Raw genomic sequence first — 7856 nt, 5'->3', positions numbered from 1 at the left:
TTGTTGGACAAAATGGACAACTTTTGCAATACATTTGGTCCATTTTATGTTTTAAACTGAGGCACTATCCACTGCCACTGTACTGAAAAAGGAACTGTGATATTCACAAAAACATCTCTTTTTGGGTTCCATAGAAGAAAATAAGTCATGAGGATTTGGAACGAAATGAGGGTGATTATATGTTCTGTATTGTGATGAACTATTTCTTTAATGTGCAATTTAAATTAATTCAGCAATTTCTACCCTAGTAATTTTAGTAATGATAATTTAGTAAAGGTCACTTTGTTCATCTGAGGGCTTCTTAACACTTACAAAATTGTATAATTTTCTTCATTTTGGACTATAATCTGAAGTTTAGATTCCTCAGATGTTTGATCAGGGCATATGAAGCATTCTCTGGATCTCAATTTACACCTTGAGTTCTGAAATATTCAGTGTTTAAATGAGGTAAGGTATTCAAAAAGATATACTGTAGGAATATATAAAAAATATTATTTATAATATGAAATATTGCTTGTATGTTTAAAAGGGATTTATGAATACAAATTGAAGAAGTATACTGTACTGAAAACAAAGGACACCTTTAAAAGTTCTGCAAAAATATAAAGCAATACAGTTAAGATCTTAAAATATTTCTAAAATAAAATTTCTGTTTCCCCATTATAATGCAAATTGAATGATTCTTACCTTGAGAAATTATATAGCATCCTCCTGTGTGGCTCTCTTAATGAAGCTGTGATGTCACAGATTTTTTTGGCTGATCTCCCCAATTTTAATCTAAACATTCTCACATTTCTGCTTCGTTTTTTCCTGCAAAACAGCTATTCTCTTCACAGAGCTTATTAACTTCCTACTTTATAATCTTCTCTGTAATTTGGGTTTGTTTCTGCATGATTTCAAAGATATTTGTAAGTACCATTTAATATTAAATATTATAATAAATATTCCTGGTTCATTTTAAGTTAAAATCACAGCATTTGTTGCTTAATACTGATTACCCCCCAAAATTATTTTGACTTGTTCATTCTTTCCTTATAAAAAATAAAAAATAAAATAAAAAATCTTGGTTACATTGAGGCACTTACAGTGGAAGTGAATGGAGCCAGTCCGTAAACATTAAAATACCCACTGTTTCAAAAGTCTAGCCACAACACCAACAGATCCAACAAAAAACACAAAAAATGCGACTCCACATAGTTGTTCTTTTATATAAGCATCAGGGGCGTGTCTAGGGGGAGGCTGGGGGAGGCAGTGCCTCCCCTAGGATAAGCTCTGCCTCCCCTGAGAATTTGAGAAATAATCTGTCCATCTGTTGTTTTGAGTGTAGCCCCGAATGTATTTTGAATAGTTGACTGACAAATATGAAACCGGACAAAAGCCTATGTAAACCCCTGAAATCATAAGTTGCCTTATTTCATTGTGTTTTGGCTTTGCACATACTGCATACAGCCTGTAAAAATAGACATAGGCATAATCTAGTCTATAGAATAAGTTCCTTTGCTGTCGGTAGCCTATGGGCGACTCCGTTTATTCCTCTCTGTTGAATATGCAGCAGGTAGAGGAGGAGCTTGCACAGTCGTTGACATCAACTAACGTTACTTAGTGGCGAGTTAACGGCAATTAGCAGGAAAGACAGCAAAAATTAAGCAAATGAGGCTTTGGGGATTTTTCCGAAAGAAGTCAGTGGGTAAAAATTCACATTTGTTTTTGTCCTTAAAGTCTTAAGATCATCATCTAGCTGACTTTCACCCACAGTAGGCTAAACCTCAAGAGTTGTAACCTCTAACCTCCCCGAAAAGATTTACGCAGCTTGGTAGCTCTGAGTTAACGCAGTCGCCTCTCACACCGGAGACCGCGGTCCGAGTCCCGTTCAGAGTGTACTTTTCTTGTTTATCAGGTGTTGTTTTCGCTAAGGATAACCAATAAGCATTAACATAAAATGTATGTGTGACTTGTTTTGTGAAATTAGTTTGTAGGAAATATACACTTTGATTTGATTCAATGGTTTTGTAGAGGGTAGCAAAGATGAGCAACAGACTGAGGAGCAGCAGCAGCTGTGCCAGAATCAGGCATGGAAACTGGGAACAATTAATAAGTCACTTTACTTTAGAGAAAGTTAAAAGTGAAACATTGTTTATCCCAATGATCCTAATGAAAGGATTTTGACAGATGAATTATTCTCATAGAGATGATGAGAATTATATACAGTTCGATGCCATGGTGTGTCAATGAACTTAGACTAAAGTCATTCATGTATTGCTTTAACTTAGGATCTTATACATCATTTTGACTATTTATGTCAAAAAATATAAATTATTTATATTCAATATTTTATTTACTCACTATAATATAACTCTTTTGTGGTGACTTTATGTTAATGTACATGAAAATTCAAGAATCATGATAGATCTAAGGGCAATCCCACTGATCTGCTCTTCCCAGTACATTTTCTTCAATGGTATTGGTCTACAATTTGACATATGTAGCACTTGATGAATTAGTTGTTTGAAGCTGATTTGCAATAAGTTATGTGCTGTATCTGTTCTTTTGCATCACAGATGATTCATGGAGGAGAGAGGATGTCGAGGATAGCACTAGAGTGGAAGATTTAGGAACTGTAGAAACAGGCCCAGCCAGAGCAAAACTCAAAGAATACCCTCTCACCAGCTTTGGACTACAGAGAAGTGGTTGCTAGTGTGAAAATAAAATTGTCTGGGCTAAGCCCCGGATGTCCTTCAATGCTGGAAACGCCTCTGCATCTGATGATAAATTACAATTTAAAAGTGGACTGTTTTGTGCATATTTTTCCATCGCTAGCAGATGAGTGAGGTCTGACACAACAAATTCCAGTTTATGCCGTATAGTCTAATAGGGGCCCTGTGCCTATCTCTGGGTTCCTGGCTTAGAAAAAGATATGCACTAAAACAGATTGTGTGTAGTATAGCTTAATTTTGCGCCGATTTTTTCAATTGTTTATGTTGCCCCCCCAAACAAGCCAAATGCCCCCCCCAAACATGATATCCTGGTAACCCCTCTGATAAACATGTACATTTATGTGCTCTAGTACATCAAGTTTGCTTGACCCCTTCATAGTTACTCAGTTTCTATTTCAAGGGTGAAAGGCAAGGCAGTATGTACAATTGTTTGATGTGGACACACAATAGACTTCAATCCTTAACACACAAACCTCAATAACAGTGACAATCAACAAACCTCATTAAGTTAAAAGATGAGCTCCTAACAACTATTAAATAACAGCGCCAAAACAACAACAACAACAAAAAGCATAAAGTCAGCAAACAGCAAGGAACAAGCCTAAAACACTAATCACATAATTTATTTATGTTGCAATGCATGCTGGGAACTCACACATCAGCAACACTGTTCAATGAAAATTTTCATTCAGACAACTTTTTTTGACTTGTTGGGACAACATTTAGGGGATTATTGTTGGTCTAACATGTGTTTTTATATAGATGCAAAGTAATTTACATTATGAGTTTCTGTAACTCAAAACCTCCCATAAACTGGATAAAATGCTATTTCATTTTTTACATAATATATATATATATATAAATTTATAAATAACTGCTACTTGGAGAGGGTGGGATTTGCTGATAAATGCTATAGGTTGCTTTATAGATGTTAATCATTAGAAAATGCCATTCTAACATAGAAATATTTAAACAGTGTCCTCGAGTCTCTCCTGCAGACATTTTATGGCCTCTACAGTTTAATAATCAATACTTATCCACACCTCAGTTCTCATTACATCTTACAGAAAATAGTTATTGGTAGAAAGGCATATCCCTAGCATATAAATGTGAATGTAAATGTAAATTCTGCCCATATCAGAGTTTGAGAGGGAAGAGACTGTGAATGGGGAAAAAAGATGTTTCCCTGCCACCACAAGTGTGTGGAAGCTTTGACAGGCACATCTCACGCAGACTGACAGCTCTGTCAATAGCCCCAGGATGGCAGGTCTGATTGACAGCTAGCAGGTGGTTGCTGTCAGGGTAACTGTCAATCAGCATCATTGCCATAGAAACAGAGGAGGTAACACAGCTGCCTGTGGTGTTCTATTGTTTTACCAGTCAAACCCATAGTGGAACACTTTCACTGAAAACAAATCCACAAAATCAATGTAATGTTTCATTTTCTCCGGTATCCTGGAGTATCAGAAGTTGCATGCATTCCAGAAACTGCCTATAACATTTTCCCAGAAGATGCATAACATGCACGGTAACATCAGAAACATGGATCAATTACAAGTATGCAAAAAGAGCAGGTCTTTCTTTTCAGTTTCATTTATACAGCTAATTGCACCAAAGGCAGGTTTGTCATTCGGGCATAAATTGATATTTCCCATCTGCCTCCATTAGATGTGTTAACTACACAACTAATTGGTGTGTAATTGCCTTTAACAACTGTCACTTTGAGATGAGTATCAGATGTTTCAATTATGGGGAACAAGCCTTTTTGAGGTTCCATAGCTTGGTAAAACAGATACACAGAGTTTAATGATTACATATCCAGACTCAACTCATTCACCTCTGAGACTCTGACCACTAAAATGGTCGAATAGCATGAGAGACCAGCTGGACATTATGGAGCTCACAGGCACAGAGGAGATTATTAGTGTGATCCTTGTCAGTGACAGTTTCAGTTACACAGATGCCCCAAGTTTTCAAGACTGTACAATACAATGGAAGACAATACAGTAATTTAACTTTGTTAGCAGCAACGGAGTTGGCAAGTAATGCACTCAGGACATTACACATTGTTCTGGCAGGAGAATCTCATGAAGATGCCCAGAAACATTTGAGATGAAGTATTCTTTTCAGACACTTCCATTTTTTGTAGTGTGATTATTTTTAGGAAAATTAAGCATTGTATTCATCCTCAATCAAGGATAATTTCCATTGACCAGGCTCTCAAATGAACCTTAAAATAATATCCATAATAATTTACATATGAATTCAAATTTATCCAAAACTTAACTAATATAAAATGTATCTCCAAATCTATTGTAAATATGTAAACAGGTGAATGAGGGACCCTCCTTCCTGACTGAGATGGTATAGTCCAATTTCCTGCTGGAGTGGTATAAAGATGGAGCCCAAACACCCTCCTTTCACCTGCTGGCACTAATATTTCCAGAGCTAGTTTGGAGTCGGACTCCAGTGAAGAAGCTTGTGATGGACTGGCCATCTGCTGTACCGGGCATTTTCCCGGTGGGCTGGCTAGTAATGGGTCAGTCACCCTACTTTTATTTATTAATCACTGGGATTTACTGCTGTGCATGGGGGGGAAAATGCAATACTCTGAATGTATGATGAAACGGCACTACCCGATTAAACTGTGCAGAGCGAGAGCAGAGCCGGACCGGCCCTCCCGAGCTATATGTCCACTGGCCGCAGCACAAGAGACGAGAGGGATTGAGGTTTTTTATAGTCTCTACATGGATGTTGTTTTTCATAATGTTTAATTCCTTGGTTGGCATTTTTTAATATATAGAAACTAATTACATCTGGTAATAACGAGCATAGTTTTACCTGTGATCACCATGCTCTTACTAATATACCATGTATAGGCCTATTATGCAAGAACCGTAGTAAATTATCATAAGGGCAAGTACAAAGGAGAATTTAACAAGAGCTTTCATGCCTGGACTGGCTTAAATTAAGGATTAAGCTATGAGTTTTTCATCCGTAAATATTTTCATTTCTTAAAATGAAGATCCTGATGAAAGCGAAATATCAGTTAAGTCCTACAATCATAGCTTTAGATTACGGTTTACACATTTTATTGTTGCTAGTTTCAGTAAATTCCCATCTGCCTCCACATCCAATTATGCAGTATTAATATTGATAACTGCATTTGCAATTCAATAAATATGACATATATATTACTATATCATCAACCCCATTTCACCACCTCCAAAGTCAATGTGTTGATGGAAAAGTCTGCCGTTAAAATACATGTGACTAATAAAGGAACAAAAAAAAGTGTTGATGGCAGCGCTCCTCAAAAGTACTCAGTTCTTGCCTTTAATGCCCATAATCGGGCACTTTACCATCTCCTGTTCCCAGGACGTCTGACTTGCTTTTCTTGAAAGCCACAGATGCCGGCTCAGTTAAGACTAATTTATTGCAATACATACTAAAAAGAAGAAATATTCTGTGTTTAAAAACAAATTGAATACACCATCTTATGATCGGAATCCTGAGCATACACTATTATGCAAGACAAAACTGCCTAATATTGTCAGATTTACCTACACATTTTAAGATTTTTGCTTTTATTTTTCAAACGTCTCTATTTAAAATGAACCGCTGTATATGATGACCAATGGTCATCATATACAGACCCAAAGCAAAAAATGTGTGTCCTGTAGTGCAGAAACTGTGTGTGCATATTAATATTTGCCACCTGGATATGACTTTCAGGGGCATTTATTTTCTGAGAGCATATTTTTCAATGTAGACTAATAATTGTTGTCCATTTACAGGGTTGGGGAATAACAAATACATGTAATGTGATTATGTATTTAAAATACAAAATATAAGTAACTGTATTCCACTACAGTTACCATTTAAATCATTTGAATTTAGAATGCAGTTACATTCAAAAAGTATTTGATTACTGCAGAGATTACTTTGCATTTTATTGTCATTTGTTTCATTTATTATTTAGTCCTTTCAGATGGAAAACATTTATACATATAAATGATGCGATTCAAAGTGCATTTGAACAGCAGTGAAACACTTTCTTATGATGTGTTACATTCATACGAGCAGACAGAGAAGTAAGTTTGACATAAGTTTGAGGTAGAAAAAATAGAAATAAACCTTGTGTAAATTGTTAGCTTTACGCTAAGCTAAAATGCTATTTCTAGCCATTTTACATGCACATGTTACCAGACACGATCATATTTTTTATCACGAAAATTCATGTTAAATCATATTTTTTTTCTATTAGTATATTTTATATTAGGGCAAAAAGCATATTCTTGATCAATTTTGTATTGTATTCCTCTAAAATTCCAACAAACAAACTGCATAAGATATTTGAGAGAATGTATTTTTAACATGTGTATTTTGTTTTACAGTTCTGGCAGAGTTTTATAGTCAAAACAATTGAATTTTTTTTTCCAGTACTGAAGAAGTAATCCAAAGTATTTGGAATGCGTTACTGACTTTGAGTAATCTAACAGAATATGTTACAAATTACACTTTACAGCATGTATTCCGTAATCTGTAGTGGAATATATTTCAAAAGTAACCCTCCCAACCCTGCCCATTTATGTCAAATACTTAAAATGAGTCACTACACACTAAATGCATATTTGAACCAATTATTTTAAAGTATATATAGTACTGTGCAAAAATTGTAGGCATGTGTGAAAAATAGAGGATTTCTTCAAAAATATTGCAATATTTTCTTTTATAAATTAACATCAAAGTCTAGTAAAAATAAAAAGCTAAATCAATATTTGGTGTGGCCACTTTTGCCTTCAAAACAGCACCAATTGTTCTAGGTACACCTGGACAGTTTTTCTTGGTTGTTGGAAGGTAGGTTGCTCCAAGCTTCCTGGAGAATTTGCCACAGTTCTTCAATCTATTTAGGCTGTGCTCAGTTACTTCTGTCTCTTCATGTTATCTCAGACTGACTCAAGTTCAGTGGGGGGCTCAGTGAGGGCCATGACATCTGTTGCAGGGCTGCCTGTTCTTCTAATCTAATCTCTTTTTATTTTATTTGCAAAAGTAATGTTTGGGATTTTAAATGTATTTTTCCTATTGACACACTAAAGCTGAAGATATAAATAACCATCTTAGGACAAATGATTTTGTGAA

This window comes from Xyrauchen texanus, chromosome 29 (genome assembly GCF_025860055.1).
Source record: "Xyrauchen texanus isolate HMW12.3.18 chromosome 29, RBS_HiC_50CHRs, whole genome shotgun sequence".
In the NCBI taxonomy this organism is placed as follows: Eukaryota; Metazoa; Chordata; class Actinopteri; order Cypriniformes; family Catostomidae; genus Xyrauchen; species Xyrauchen texanus.
The sequence above is the reverse complement of the archived record's forward strand: the minus strand, read 5'-3'. Positions refer to the sequence as shown.